Below are 17,607 nucleotides of genomic sequence, written 5' to 3'. Positions count from 1 at the left end.
AATTATTTACTTTTTTGTTGTTTTTAACTTCTTGAGTTCTTTATATATTCTGGAAATTAGCCCTCTGTCAGATATAGGGTTGGTGCAGATCCTTTTCCAGTCTGTAGGCTGCTGTTTTGTTCTGATGACAGCTTCCTTTGCTTTACAGAAGCTTTGCCATTTCATGAGGTCCCATTAATTGATTGTTGATCTTAGAGCCTGTGTTGTTGGTGTTCTGTTCAGGAAGTTGTCTCCTGTGCTGATGAGTTCTAGGCCCTCCTCACTTTTTTCTTCTAACAGATTTATTATGTCTGGTTTTATTTGATGTCTTAGAACCACTTGGAATTCAGTTTTGTGGAGGGTGAAAATTATGGATCGATTTGCGTTTTTCTGTTTGTAGACATCCAGTTAGACCAGCTCCATTTGTTGAAGATGTTGTCTTTTTCTATAGTAATGTTGTGGTTTCTTTGTCAAAATCGAGTGCCCATAGGTGTGTGGGTTAATTTCTGGGTCTTCTATTTGATCCCATTGATCCACCGTTCTGTTTCTATGCCAGTACCACACAGTTCTTATTAGTATTGCTCTGTGGTACAGCTTGAGATCAGCTATGAAGATACCTCCAGATGATGTCATTGGACAGGATTGTTTTAGAAATTCTGGGTTTTTTCTCCTTCCATATGAAATTGAGAATTGTTCTTCCAAGGTCTGTAAAGAATTGTTGGCATTTTGATGGGAATTTGTAGATTGCTTTCGGCAACATGGCCATTTTCACTATGTCAAACCTACCAATCCGGAGCACAGGAGATCTTTCCACCTTCTGATATCTTCTTCAAATTCTTTCTTCAGAGAATTGAAGTTTGTTGTTGTTGTTGTTTTGTTTTGTTTTGCTTTGTTTTTGTTTTTTGTTTTTTTCAAACAGATCTTTCACTTGCTTGATTAGAGTCACACCAAGATACTTTATTTTATTAGTGGCTATTGTGAAGGGTGTAGTTTCCCTAATTTATTTCTTGGCCCTAACTTTCAAATTTTTAAAGGAATTGTCATGAATATATTCTTGAAGAACCATGTGAAATGCTGTGTGCCCATGCTGTCTGAAAATGATTCTAGTTTTTGCCTGTAAAAGGAGGTCTAATACCAAGTGTTTGTAGTGTACTCTAAGTTAGAAATCTTACAAGGAACTTCTTTGCTGTAATACCAGCTCCCATCCCACCCCACCTTTCTTTCTCTGGGCAAATCACAGAGAAAAAATCAGAAAATAAGGCAACACTGAAATATTTACATGTTTCTAATCTACTGAGTTACTTTTCTGTTCTTGAGTGAAACTGGATATTTAAATGAGGTATTAAAATAAAAATTGAATTATGACAATGCCCAAATAATACTAATACTTACTGAGGGCAATTCACCTGCATTAACATGCTTTGGGATATGTTAATCGGATGCTGGATAAATAAGTGATTTATCCAAAACCACTAGATTTTGCCAGCCAACTGGCAGCTGTAGGAAACTGTAATGAACAGGCACTTAGCTATGACAGAAAGTACAAAATGACTGTAGCGTCTTTTCTTTTGCTTTTTATTTACTATTTGATGCTCCTTTCATTGCTTTGCATTGGCATTTATTAAATGAAGCACTTGCCACGTGTTAACAAAAAATTGTGTGATTTCATATTGCAATTATATATCAAATAAATGTTGAATTTTATATCAAATATATATCAACTCTATACCAAATATATATTCAATTATATATCAAATCATATTAAAAATTAACTGGACAGTTCAATAACCTATTCTTTCTTTTTCACACGAAAGGAGTTTATTGTGAATTTAGATTGAATAAATCCAAAACATAAAAATAGAAAGAAGCATTCTTCTTTTTGAAATTCTTTTTATTTCTTTTTTATTTTAATTAATTTTTTTTCATTAATTGCAGTTTATTCACTTTGTATCCCAGCTATATCTCCCTCCCTCATCCTCTCCCAATCCACCCTCCTTTCCTCATCTCCTCCCATGCCCTTCCCCCATTCCACAGATAAGGGAGGCCCTCCTCCTCTTCCCTCTGACCTTAGCCTATCTGGTCTCATCATGACTGACTGCATTGTCTTCCTCTGTGGCTTGAAAAGGCTGCTTCCCCTCTCTCACAATAACCTATTCTTGCAGACATTAGATAAACCTTTAAACTGCTTTGCTTCAATTTCTGGCAGCCAAAATAAAAATGCACATATTACATAATTTTTAAAAATATATTTAACTCCTTGAGAATTGAAGATAATTATTCTTTAATCACACAGACATTGCCTGAAATTCTGATTTCAAGGTTGATTTGCCAGGTGATAAAAATTTTTGTTTCTCAAACCTTAAGTTCCTCACCTGTTAGGAAAAGCCATTATAATAACCGTATAAGCTACTTATGTGAAATGAACTAGATGAAGGTTTTAAGTATGAATCTTTTCATTTACTTACTATTATGTTGGATATAGTATGCACAGTGTTCATAATTGCGCAGAATTAATATTAGTATAAATATCAACACCAGCTTGATTATAGTCCCCACAGGGACTCTATACATTTTTATTGCTAACACAGAATGCTGCTTACCCAAGCTACAAGCAAATCATCAAGATATTTATTGCTGTTCTTGGATGATGTGGAATCAAACATTATAGGTTTAAAGAGAGTCACTAGTTTGTAAACTGTACAATAGCCACATGAACATTAAGCAACCAATTCAGCCTACAGCATGATATTTTTCCATAAAGAACTTTTAATCATTAATATGTGGTGGCGTTCTAATTTTAAATCAACAATCACTTCATTAAAATATGAATTAATGAATTTAAAATTCTGTAAAACAATTGACATTATGTAAGACAAAAATATTCTCACAATTATATATTAGTAAATTATAACACTGCACACATAAACATGAAAAATAACTTCATTATTAATGTACTTTGCACCTGTGGATTAAATAGCCTGATAACATCGACTGTATTTTCACTCAGGATCCTCACTTTTCCTTTTAAATTGTTGGGTTCTTTTTTGGAAGGGATATTGTTGGTTTGCTTTCGAGACAGAGTTTCTCTTTGTCCAGAACCTCACTTTGTAGATTAACTTTGTGGCCTCAAACTCAGAGATCCACCTGCCTCTGCCTCCTAAATGCTGGATTAAAGACATTCGCCACGAAAATCTGGCTCCTTCTCAAATTTTAACCTAGAAGAAAGTTTACAAAATGTGAAGCTATCTTTGAAAAAGGTCATTAAAATTACTACTGAGTGATTCCTTTCTTCCTCTTTGTCTTTGTTCTGCAAAGGGAGGTATGGAGAGCATTGTGACCCGCAAACCCTGCCCTCCCCCATACATCATTGTAAAGTGCCTTGCTTTCCCATCAATGGTCCATGAAAGTACAGACATCTTGAAAATGGTCAGCATTTTAGAAAATGATCAAAAATTTCCCTTACAAAGAAGATTCTTGAATTGAGAACATGAGAACATGTTTAGAATTATATTTTTAAAAACACTAGCGTGTGTGTGCATGGATGCATCTATACACTTGTATGTACTCATGTGTGCACATATGCACGTGTAAAATAAATACAAGATGGTGAAAATGTGTTTACATCTTGCATGCAAAGCCAGCGCCTTTCAGACTTTCTAGTGACAATTGAATGGCATAATTTCATAATCTACCCTCATAAGAAAATATACTAAATATTAACATTGTTTCCAAATCTACTGTTTTAGTTTTCTAATGTTGCATTATCTATTATCACAAAACTTGGCTGCTTAGGACAACATTATCTGCCTCACAGAATGTCTGAGGCTCAGGGGTCCACACGTAGTTGGTCTGGATTATTCTGACTGGTGATACCATGGGCTGCATTAAGGCTGAGGAACAAGGTGTCTTTCTTCAAGCTCCCCTATGTGACTTTCAGTGGGAGTCCTCATCAGCTTACCATATAGTTTGAGAGTGTGAATTCAAGAGACAGTAACTGCAGTGCCCTTAAACTTGGTCATAGAGTCTAATGGTATTGTAACACGAAAGGGGACTGCATACAGTGTGATTGTGAAAGTTGAGGATCTTGGGGTCCAGTCTTGGATGCCATTTTTCTACCTCAGGCTTATGGGTGTAATGTATGGTGCTTTAGTTTATTTTCCAAATAAAGGAAATGAGATGTACCCCCATTTCCTTTCAATTCTACTTAAAGGATTTCAGTGATAGAAGCATCTTATTTTTCAGAATGTCTCTGTTAATTCACCTTAACATCACCTATAAGATCATTTTACTTCTAAGTACTGAGTCATGCTATTTAAGTAACACATGTGGGATGATTTCAGTATCTAAAATAATAAGAGAAAGAAACAACCCAAATAAAATTTCAAGCTAACATATCTATACAAAGGTTAAACAGGAAGTCTCATACTTTGGGCCACATATTCAGCTCTAAAGGTTTATGTTGCCCTGAAAAACCTTAATATTTTCATAATCAAAGTACACTGTGAAAGCAAAATGCCCAATTTTTATACAGGGCTTAAGGCAACTTTCTAATAGCAATCACCTCTTCATCTACAATTATTCACAGATAATAAACATGCATGGGAGAATAGCTAGTATTATATAAACAATAAAATATATAAATTTTTAAATGTTATTATGTAAACCAAAATATATGTCTTCTTAGAAGCATTAAAAAAGGCATGTGATGAGGGAGGAGGCTGTGAATAAATTTTAATAAATAAATAAATATATAAATAAACTTTAAAAATGTATAAACAAAAAAAACTAATAAAAACAAATAAAACCCCACAAAACACATACATACAAAAATAATGCATTTGCCCTTTTGGTAGATCAATACCAGTTATAGTATCAAAACAAATTAGTGTTCTGCCAAACACTTGTAAATTGAGACACTGGTAGATCAATGTGTCAGATCATAGTGTGGAAATATTAACCAAAAGATCAGAGCATGAATCTGTACATGTGTGTCTATGAGAGAGAACAGAGGGATGGAGAGATAGAAAAGATAGGAGACAAGAAAAACACAAAGATTTAGGTATTTAAATTCTCATTCTTTCTCAGGACCCTGTCTTAACCCCCTCCATGTTCCCTGATTTCCAAGTTGACAGCACAATTTTCTTTATCATCATTATATACATATGTGTTTATATGTCTATTTGTATACTATATGCAGCATATGTGTATATATGTATATATGTGTGTATAACATACATATACATGTGTATATATGTACATACATACATGTACATGTATGATCTTGTGTATATAAGTATGATATGAGTATATATGTACATATATGCATGTACACATATATACACACATGTGTTTTATATATATATATATATAAATATATATATATATATAAAATCTACAAAGCAAACTGGTTATCCCTGAAATATATACACTGGGTACATCTTAATAAAGCTACAGAGCACAAAGGCCTGTGCTGCTTCTATAACCAGTTTTCTGAACCCTGTGATATTACTCGCTTCATTTATTCTAATTGTTAATCAGCACATCCCTTTCTTTACAAAAGAAGTTTCCTTTAAAAAGTACCCTACTTTTCTAATTTAGAGAGATGCTTAACATCTTCAAAAGATCCACCAGACCTTCAAAATTTAGGGGAAAAGAACAATTACAAGGAAATGCTCTGGGAGTTAAACTATCAAAGCAAAACTCTTTCAGACTTTCCTGCATAGTGAGTGGTGTGTAGTATGTTCTTCGTTTCCCGACTCTGCTGTTATTATCCTGATTCCTCAAGGGGGGGAGATTTAAGCATTGTAGAGTTGCAATTGAGAGAAAAAAAACTAAATCTGTGTTCTATTTCAAATAAGTAGAGATAATTATGAAGCTTCTCTGGCCAAATATAATTTTTGCATTGAAGAGTAAAGCTAAATCCCTTGCAACAGTCATTATTAATGATGCTCATATAATTACTATTTGAAAAAAAAAAAGAGATCTGCCCAGAAAAATCAATTATAAACAACCAAATGTTCCTTGGACTTCTCATAGAAGTTCTATGCTTAGTGTCCCTCATGACCTCTCCATTAAGAGACTGGTTGGCTATGCTCCTAATGGTTGCCTTCAATTATTTAGAGGGGTTTTCTAAGCTTTTGTATTTTGTATTAAAATGGCCCAGAGCGCATTTCCTTATTATCTGCCGTGCAGAACTGAAGGGTCACTATGGAGAAAACAGTCATCTGATTGGATCTTCCTTTTAAAAGGGGTAAAGGAGTAAGCAAGTCCTCTGCAGTTAACGTCACTTGTCATAGAAACATGGTGTGATGACTTTTCCACCATGAATTATAGGGAAATAATAATTCTAAAAATCATTAACAGTTCTATGTCTAATGGAAACCTACCAGTTTGAGCAGCTGCCTTTGTCAAGATCTGTTTTTATCTCATAATCACACTCTGCTTTTCTTAACGTTGTTTTCTTAATCTCAGCTGATGAACATCCTATTGTAATCATCCAGTATTAATTAGTCTCCAGATGTGGGGTGCTATTTAATCATTTTGTTTTCTCTTTCAACACACTGGCAAAACTGTCCAAAAGAAGTTAAGCTGGAAGCAACTGGAAGCAGCAGAAAGACCTCATGAAATGGCAAAAAAAAAAAAAAAATCCCAGAGCTACTCATGTTGAGAACAGAGTATGAATTTGTGAAGGGGCAGATTCTAACCTGAATGGATACTGTACAGTGGTCACAAGCTTCTCCATGTACATAATTTGATGGAAAAAATACCATGTTTTGACATAATTCATTGACACAAAATATTTTTTCTTGCTTCTTTCAGAAGAACTTGTTAAGGAATTTGTCTCTGAATCAAATGAAATCTGGGGCTTGTAGGGAATATTTAAGTCATTTGCTTGATCACAAAATGGGTATTTTGAATCACATCCACGTAAACAGTCTGATTCCTGTCCCTTTTTAAGTTAGATTGTCAGACCCAAAGCATCTGTGATACATTATCTACAATCCTTGAGGAAAAAAAATGCTTCAAAAGTTGAAATTCAAGAATATGCTTGTATTTGTCATTCATAGAAGGAGGATGAAGTTATTTTCACCTATTTTATTCAATAGTCATTCTTTTAAAGCATTTCAGTTTTCTGCCTCAGGTTACGAATAGAGAAAAATCTCATTTTCTAATTCTTGTGTTATAGAACTCATTGTCAAAAAATAAAACTATATTTTGCAATTTCACCTAAGAGTTTTGACTTTCTGAAGCCATATTTATGCCCAATACTGCCATCAATAAGATACACAAATCTGAGAAAATACTTTTTATTATTATTAATAAATACTATAGTACATTAACATTTTCATTAACTAGAGAAAAAAGTAAAAAACAGATATATGAATGGAAACAGGAAGAAAGTGAAGGTTGCTATGTATTCCCCCTTAGGAGAGGTGCACCTTGCTCTCTATAGCAGACCCAGCATTCTTTCCTTTCTGCATGTTGTCCCTTGAAAATTAAAGCTAAGACACTTTTGCAGTCTAAAGTTATATTAGAATTTAAAGTGAAATGAGTTTCACTAATAAAAACCCTTTGTGGATAAAACTTTAAATAATTAAAGAGGTGAAACATTTTCATTTTGGCTTAGATACCAACCCACGATGGTGTTTAATATTAACAACTGAAGCAAAATACAAAAAAGGGCATTTCAGGTAAAGAGAAGGCAAGTGTGAAAACTCAAGGCTAGGAGGTAGCTGACAAGTTCAAGAAAGAGAGGGTATAGTAGTTTGGCAACAGAAGGAAGAGAAGATGAGGATGAAGCATGAGGTAAGAAAAGCCAAGTTTACCATTCCTTCCTTCCTCCTCTCATTTAAATATGTATATCCATGTAAATATATAATTTTTCAATATGGGTTCATTTAAGGTTGCTATTAAAATTTTAATGTGTTGCTGAAGAAATCTAAGACACAATTGGTTTATTTTTTATAATTGATTTATTAAACATTCCTTTTTCTATAGTTTCTTCTCTTGAGTATGTAACACTGTTACATATACCAAACACTTCTTGACATGTGCATTAATACAGATGGTTAGAATGGTAGAAAAGAATTCTAGGAACTCCATGGACATCATATATGTCAGAATTCATGTGATTATGAAACATCTTCGTGTTTTCACTAACACCATTTGATTTTTATTTATTTAATACAAAGATAAACTGTAAATTAAATTTGCCTGGTATATTACTCTATCATTAATTAGCTTTGTTCAATTGTTTTGCTGTTTTGAGTCTTTAAATCAAGATAAAGTTTTCTAAGTCTTTCATTTAAAATTATGATAATCCAATACTACATTTTGTTCATAAATTTTATTTCTTAGGAGTATATAGTTTATAATGAATCAAAACATTACATTATTTCAAATGTTAAAAGTTTCTAGGAAACACATGTTCATATTCAAATATGCATCTTATCCAAGTATAGTCTTCATGCTTCTTTCACTGAAATATCCCCTCCCTCATTCCCTCACAATCCCACCCTCCCTCCCTCATCTACTCCCATTCCCCTCTCCAAGTCCACTGATAGAGGAGGTCCTCCTCCCCTTCCATCTGATCCTAGCTTATCAGGTCTCATCAGGAATGGCTGCATTGTCCACCTCTGTGGCCTCACAAGGCTGCTCCCCCCTCAAGGGAAGGTGTTCAAAGAGCCAGCCACTGAGGTCATGTCAGAGACATGACAGTCCCTATTCCCTTTATTAGGGTGCCCACTTGGATACTGAGCTACCATAGGCTGCATCTATGCAGGGGTTCTACGTTATCTAGGTTAAATCCATGCATGGTCCTTGATTGGAGTATCAGTCTCAGAAAAGACCCATGTGCACAGAACTTTTTGTTCTGTTGCTCCTCTTGTGGAGTTCCTGTCCTCTCCAGGTCTTCCTAACTCCCCCTTCTTTCATAAGATTCCCTGCACTCTGCCCAGAGATTGTTAAGCTCTTAAACATATATATGTAGATAGATAGATAGATAGATAGATAGATAGATAGATAGATAGATAGATAGATAGATAGATAGATAGATGTAGATATATAATTAGCTTAGTAAAATTTTTTCAGGTACAAAAGGGAATTTGATTTTATTGTAGCCCTTTGTCTCTGATTCTTTCTCATCTTTGATGTTGGATTGAATCCTTTGGTCATATTTGTAGCCCAGTAACTAATACCTTGACTAACATATCTAGAATAAAGTCGGAGGAAACTGTGATTTTATTAATCTTTCTTATTCATAGATCTCTTCTTTCTTTTATGTTCTTTTTTATATTCAGAATTTATTTATTTTTAATTACTTTTATTTTATTAATTACAGTTTATTCACTTTGTATCCTCCCTGTAGCTCCCTTCCATCTCCCCTTCCAATTCTACCCTCCATCCCTCTTCACCACCCTTGCCCCTCCCCCAGTTCACTGATAAGGGAGGTCCTCCTCCTCTTCCCTCTGATCCTAGTCTATCAGGTCTCATCAGGAGTGGCTGCGTCTGTCTTTCTCTGTGGTCTGGTAAGGCTGCTCCCCCTTCAGGGGGAAGTGATCAAAGAGCAAGCCAATCAGTTCCTGTCAGAGACAGTCCCTGTCCCTATTACTATGGTGCTGGTCTAACTGGATGTCTACATGTAGAAAAATGCAAATAGATCCATACATTTCACCCTGCACAAAACTAAAGTCCAAGGGGGTTAAAGACCTCAATATAAAACCAGACACACTAAATCTGTTAGAAGAAAAAGTGGGAAAGAGCATAATTTCCTAAATATGTTTTTTTTTACATAAAAAAGGACACACAGACAGAAACACACACACAAACATGCATGAACCTTGTTTAGAGGAAACTGCAGCTGTCAGCCTGACAGATTGGGCTCTCCTAGAGAAAATTTCTTCTTGCTGTAAGAGCACTATTGATGTGATAAGAAAAGAATTAGGGACCATGGAAGAGGAATGGCTGAAGTGAGCACCACACCTAACAACACAGAGGGAAACCCTCTCTGAAGGAAATCTTTCAAAATTAAGAACCCACATACACTGCAGATTGTGTTCTGGCAATAGCACCTTATTCAAAAAGCTGAGAGTATGATGAAAAAATGATTGATTCATCATGAATAGTCTGCAACTGATTTATGTTGAACTATCATACACAGAACAACTATCTGCGCAATGTTTAAGAGAACAAATGTGATAGTGAAGGGAAAAGAGACAGTAACGGAACGATTTGGCAAAATGCATCTTCAGAAATTGAATGTTCCTCTTGCAGAAGTGTGCATATGTACATATATGCATATGTGCATTTATCAGGCATATATTATAATAAAATGACACTGGGATGTGCTGATAAAAAGAGAAAATGTAAATTGTGGGAACTTGGATATTCAGATGAAATTCAAGCCCAGAGTTTAGCATAAAGAGTCATATAAAGCAACATAAAAGATAGAAGTAAAGAGTTGTGAATCTCAGGACAATACAATTATACAATTAAATCACTGATTTTCATCTAAGGATGAAGAAATAGAAAGAATGGACACTCTATAATAACTGTATGAATAATGGCCCCAAATTTTCAGCAAGCTATGAAAGTACAAATGTGACATCCAAAATGAGCTCATCCATGTAGCATTTACATTAGACTTGTAGATTATAAGGTAAATAGAGAAAGGAAGATAGTTTTAAAATGGTGACACAACAAGAAGAGACCATTGACAAGGAAATGGCAGACTTACAGTAGATTTCTTAGCAGAATGGAAAATAGGCAATTGAAAAATATCACCTTCGAAGTTCTTGATAGAGAACATTTATCAACCCAGCAAGATCTATGCCACAATATTTTTTTTAGAACAGGGGTAGAATAAAGATGTTTAGATATAAACTAAAAGAGAGAACCTGTCACCAAAAGACTCATCATTAAAAGAACAAAACAACAACAACAGAGAAAAAAAAAAAAAACAGGCTTTGGTAAGAAGAAAATAACTCTAAAAGTACAATATAAGAAATAAGGGCAAACAGGATAGACATAAGAAGTAGGAGAAGAGAAGGAACAGGACAGGAGACTTCCACAGAGGACCTCAGAAAGACTCTACCCACCAGAGTATCAAAGGAGATACTGATTCTCATAGCCAAACTTTGGCCTGAGTGCTGGAATCTTTATGGAAGAAGATCAAGATAGAAAGACCTGGAAGGGTCAAGAACTCCACAAGGAGAACAACAGAGTCAAAATACCTTGGCCCAGGAGGGTCTGAAGGGACCAATACTCCAAAGTACCATGCATTGAGAGGACCTAAACCCCTAGTCAAAGAAAACCTATTGGTTGCTCAGTTCCCAAGTGGGTTCCCTAGTAAGGGGTTCAGGGATTATCTCTGGCATGAACTCTGTGGTCAGTTCTCTAATGATATCCCCCTGGTGTCTGCAGCCTTGCCAGTCCACAGAGGAATATGATGAAGCCAGCATTGATGAGACCTGATAAGCTAGAGTCAGATAGAAGGGGAGGAGGTTGTCCCCTATGAGGGACTAGGGAAAGGGCACAGGGGGAGAAGAGGGAGGGTGAATGAGACTAGGAGGAGATGAGGGACGGGGCTGCAGCAGGGTACAAAGTGGTAAATTGTAATAAAAAATATAATTAAATTTAAAAAAATAAAAAGAAATAAGGAGCAAGCAAGCTAGGGATCCTTGAGCCCACCTTAATTCCCAGCACTGGGGAGGCAGAGGAGGGGAATCTCTGAGTCCAAGGTTATCCTGGTCTACAGAGTGAGTTCCAGGACAACTGGACACAGACCAAGAGCACTGTCTAAAAAACAGGAAGAAAAAAAAAGAGGGGGAGGAAAGAGAAAGAATAAAATGAGTAGTGAACAAGTAATGAAAATTAAGGGGGTATATTAATTTGAGAAATGTGTTTGTAATTTTTTTAAAAACCTTAAATACTGATTGATTAGTCTCTGCAGGGTCCCCCAGGGTTCAGTTTTTTGCTTCTGTTGGTCTCCTTTTGGAACTCCTGATGAGACCCTATAGATTAGGGTCATATAGAAGGGGAGGAGGACCTCCAGCATCAGTGGACTAAGGGAGGGGCATAGAGGATGAAGAAGGAGGGTGGGATTGGGAGGAGATGAGGGAGGGAGCCACAGCCGGGATACAAATTGAATAAATTGTAATAAATGAAAATAAAATATCTATTATGTATTATATGTATTATGTAATATATATACATATATATATATATATACTCTTAAGTACTGGATTAAAATATCATTCACAATACTATATTTTGAAGGGGCAACTCCAAAGGTCCAGATGCCAAGCCTTGGTCCTGAAAAAGATATCAAAAGATGGAAAGATCTCCCATGCTCATGGATCGGTAGGATTAACATAGTAAAAATGGCCATCCTATCAAAAGCAATCTACAGATTCAATGCAATTCTAATTAAAATACCAACACCATTCTTTACAGACTTTGAAAGAACAGTTCTCAACTTCATATGAAATAACAAACAACCCAGAATAATTAGAACCATCCTGTACAGTAAAAGATCTTCTGGAATTATCTCCATCCCTGATCTCAAGCTGTACTAAATAGTAATAGTATTAAAAACTTCATGGTTCTGGCATAGAAACAGACTGGATCAATGGAATCAAATCAAAGATCCAGGAATAAACCCACACACCTATGGATACTTGATTTTTGACAAAGAAGCCACAACCATACAATGGAAAAAAGATGGCATCTTCAACAAATGGTGCTGGTCTAACTGGATGTCCACATGCAGAAAAATGCAAATAGATCCATACTTTTCACCCTGCACAAAACTAAAGTCCAAGTGGATCAAAGACCTCAACATAAAACCAGATACACTAAACCGCTTAGAAGAAAAAGTGGGGAATACCCTTGAACTCATTGGCACAGGAGACAACTTCCTTGAGAGAACACCAAGAGCTCAGGCTCTAAGATCAACAATCAAGAAATAGGACCTCATGAAACTGAAAAGCTTCTGTAAAGCAAAGGACACTGTCAACAGAACAAAAAGATAGCCTACATTCAGAAGGCTAATACCCAGAATATATAAAGAACTCAAGAAATTAAACACCAATAAACCAAATAATCCAATTAAAGATGGGGTACAGAGATAAACAGAATTCTCAACAGAGAAATATGGAATTGCAGAGAAACACTTAAAAAATGTACAATGTCCTAGTCATCAGGGAAATACAAATCAACACAACTCTTAAGATTCCATCTCACAACCATCAGAATGGCTAAGAAGGAAAAAATTTTAGCAGTATATAATTCATAATCTAACTTAACCTTAGTTGCAGAATAATGAATAAAATGTAACTTTCAATAGTATATTAGTTACTCTTGTGTGACTTTGATAAAATAGCCTCACAAAACCCAATTAGGGAGAAAGATTTTGCCTGGTAATTCCAGCAGGTTGCAGTCTCTCGTGATGAGGAACACACAGCAGCAGGGAGGAGTAGGAAGCAGGAAGCGAACTGGGGGTAGGAAAGACCATAAAACTTCCAGGTCTTCCTCTAATAATCCACTTCTCCCAGGAAGGCTCCACAGCCTGAGGATCCGAGGATCCCACAAACTTACCCAACAGAACCACAGTGGGGAGTAAAAGATTCAAATACTGCAGCCTTTGAAGGGCTCTTCACATTCAGTCTCCAACATACAGAACCCCTCAAAAGGTCCTATTTTATTTCATGTATACCAGTCATTCCTAAGTAGTATTTTTAAACACTGGAAACAAACAAATAACAACAACAAGAAAACTACAAAAAGCAATTAAAATAAAAAATAATTCTCCCAAAATGGAAATGATATAAAAATATCCATAATCATTTTATAAACATAAGGGGATCTATCATTTCAGTGAGATGGAATAAAAATAAAAAATGAATTATAAGAGACAATGGCATTATTGCAGATGGTCTGATTCTACATAGAAATTATACTAAATTCATCACAAGTTTTTTAATTAGCTGTAGCAAAGTAGCTAGCCACAAAAATTTAAATGCATTTCTATATAGAATTAGAAAGCAAAAATAAACCTAGTTTTCAAAGAAATTTAATTTCCAAAGTAAAATATATGTAGTACCTGGGAATAAATCCACAGTACTTATTATTATTATTATTATTTACAATATTTATTCACTTTTTATCCCTGCTGAGGCTCCTCCCTCATCTCTTCCCAGTCCCACCATCTCTCCCTCTCCCCTCACCCCCCCCCATGTCCCTTTCCATTGATAGGCAAGGATATCCTCTCCTTCCATCTGATCCTAGACTATCAGGTCTCAACAGGACTGGTTGTACTGTCTACCTCTGTGGACTAGCAAGGCTGCACCCCCCAAGTGGAAGTGATCAGAGAGCCAGCCACTGAGTTCATGTCAGAGAAAGTCCCTGCTCCCCTTACTAGAGACACCACTTGGAGACTATGGGCTACATCTGATCTGGAGTTCTAGGTTATCTCCATGCATGGTCCTTGGTTGGGGTATCATTCTCTCCAGGGTCCCCAGGCCCCAGGATTTTAGGCTCTGTTGGTCTCCTGGCCCTTCTTTTGGAGCTCCTGTCCCTTCCATGTCTTTTCTATCTCCCCCTTCTTTTAATTCAAGAAAAATTATTTAAATGCAGAGAAAAACATTAAAAGTTCTCCAATAAAGACTTAATATTCATAGATAAAAGGGAAAGTTACTTTAGAGAGGTCAAATTTCCCCCAATTAATATGTAATCTTAATGAAATTCTAATAAAAATTCTAGTAGGGAAGTTTTGTGGAAAGTAACATTACAGAAAAAGAGGATGTGAACAGTTTATTGTAACAAATAGTCCAAAGACAGACCAACTCAAAAATAGATTTAAATGGTTGTTGGAGGAGAGTAGAATTACAGAGGAGTAGGGATCTTACAACCTGTCCTGAACAATTTATTCTGGGTGGGAAAGAAAAAGAAAACAAAACCGCACAGTGATTTCCTACAGTTGACAGAAATTAAGCTTTATGATACCATAAAATATGTTAAGCAGTTTTTTACAGAGCCTTACAAAACTGTTCTAGGAAAATTCAGTAAATGTTATTGTAACACAAATTCCTTTACTGGAGAGTGAAGAAATTGAAACATAAATGCACATTTGGATCCTTTATACTTTTATTAATAGAAATGTATCATTTAAAAGTATGCAAGTCTCTTATTTTCCTCTGACTCTTTGATTTTACTTTTATAATGAATATTAGAGAGAAATAATCTTTGACATAAAATAAATCACTCTATATTGTTTTATGCTAAATAACTTTGGTATTCAAGTACATTTCTTTAATTAATTGAAGTATAGACTTAAATCAATAGGTCTATTGAAGAAAAACATAAAAACATAATTGAGTTCTGGCTTTATTAATTTTAAAAGATATTATATATGTATATCAAACTCAAACTAAAGAGCAGCACACAGAATTCTTATCTTAACTGATAAAAATGATAAAGTGTGTTAATTGGTTTGGTATTACTATAGTACAACAATTGAGACATATTAAATTATAAAGAAAATGCATTACATTGATTGTAGTTGTGGAAAATACTATCTGAAAGGAAGCAGTCCCAGAGCTTTGGTTTTCTGGTGAGGGACATGTGGCAGAGATAACTGCTCAAATCAAGAATAAGGAAGAAGGAAGAATAAGAGACAGAGAAACATACAAACACACACACACACACAGATATACAGACAAAAAAAATACAGAAACAGAGAGACAAAAAGAGAAATACATAAAAACACAAAGAGACAAAGACAGAAAAAAGATGGGACTGTGAAGTCTCACAGTCCATTTGAACGGCAGGTCTTAAAGTCATCTCAAAACACCCAACTACTTGAAGGACCATAACATCTACTACTGCTACCCAGGCGTATTGATAGGAGAGATATAAACCCTTATACAAAATCTGTGAGGATGCTTAACCATAGCTGTAGATTTATCTCATTATATGTACAAAACACTCTATGTTTTTACAAATAACCTATTACCAGAAACACTTTATACATCCTCACTCCTTAAAGTTAGAAGAAATTTTAAATAAATTTAAGAGAGCTAGAGCAATGGCTTTGTTGGTAAAGTACTTGCTGTACAGTTGTGAGAAGTGAGTTTAATCCACAGAATCCACATGTAAAAACAGCCAGGCAGTTGTGTTAGTGAACACTTGTAATCACAGTGCTCAGAAGGTAGGACAGGAAGACTGTTGGACCTTGAGATTCACGGACAGAACCTATTCTCAAAACGTAAGGTGGAAAGTGGCTATCTTAGGGTTTCTATTACTGTGAAGAGATACCATGACCACAGCAACTCATATAAAATAAAATATTTAATTGGGGCTGGATTACAGTTCAGAGACTTTGTCCATTAACATCATGGCCGGAAGCATGGCAGCACGCAGGCAGACATGGTGCTGGAGAAGAAGCTGAGAGTTCTCCATCTTGATCTGTAGACACCAGAAGACTGTGTGCCACACTGGGCATAGGTGGAGCATGTATGACCTCAAAGCCCACCGCCACAGTGACACACTCCCTGCAACAAGGCCACAGCTACGCCAACAAGGCCTCATGATGCTACTCCCTGTGACTAATCACTCAAACACATGGTATATGGGAACGATTCCTATTCAAACCACGAGGGTGGCTAAGTAAAACAGTCAGTTCCAGCCTCTGGCCTACACACACACACACACACACACAGGAACACATTTTTTTAACATAATGAATGTGTCAACTATGGAGGAAAATCACTGAAACAATTAAACCATTTTTTAATAACACGTCTAGAGGTAATATAAAGAAAATAAGATCATACATATGCTCTCCAAAGTGAGCGACATATTATAGAATATCCTGAACAGTCATTCTGTTGTTGGTTGCAGTAGGCTTACTGAAGTCATCAGTGTAAAACACACGTGTTAGTTAATATAGCCTTGCGGTAAATGGCCTTAAACTATGGAATTTTCAAAAAAAATAATTAAGTAAAAATAATAATTTATATCTAAGTACTTATTATTAGAACATATTTAGCCTGAAAATTATAGTTTGACTTTCATTCAGAAGAGTTAAACAATTCTTTTGTGTTAGCATATTTATATTAAGAAAATGGAAATTCATTACTTTAATGATATAAAGTTTAAATGAGCCTCTATTCATAAAGCACCCATATCTTGTACTTTCTAAAATCTGGTTGTCTTAATGGTTTCCAAAGTGTCCTTCCTTAGTGCTCTCGCATGGGAGGCCGCGATAACAGCCTGTTATCATGCACTCCTTACTGAGCTGTTAATAGCTTTACAGGCTTGCAAAGAATACACCTGCTGCTCATAAAAACATTTATGTTGCTTAAGAATTTGGCTGTGTTTTAATATCATGTATTTGCATTGACCTTGTAGAATTCATGCTGATTTGAATTTTTAGGGGAAAGAAAAACAAAAATAAAAGATACCTGTCTTTTTATATGGACAGCTAAGTGGAAAATTAGAAAATCACTTGGTTATTGTAAGGGTTCTAATACCTCAAAAGTTATTTTTTTTAACCAATAGTTTTAACCATCTTGATAGTTACCTTACGCTTTTTTAATTCACTTAGATTTTCATTCTTCTACTGTTGCT

At 35.4% G+C, this 17,607-nt stretch overlaps 1 protein-coding gene across 7 annotated transcripts in view; it reads left to right on the top strand.

The window, feature by feature from the left end:
• Epha6 (EPH receptor A6) overlaps window positions 1-17,607 on the top strand; it is a 955,104-nt gene that overhangs the window by 576,337 nt on the left and 361,160 nt on the right. The window lies entirely within an intron of this gene.

Source organism: Meriones unguiculatus, chromosome 17 (assembly GCF_030254825.1).
Source record: "Meriones unguiculatus strain TT.TT164.6M chromosome 17, Bangor_MerUng_6.1, whole genome shotgun sequence".
NCBI classification, from domain to species: domain Eukaryota; kingdom Metazoa; phylum Chordata; class Mammalia; order Rodentia; family Muridae; genus Meriones; species Meriones unguiculatus.
This window is presented reverse-complemented; position numbering and strand designations above follow the sequence as displayed.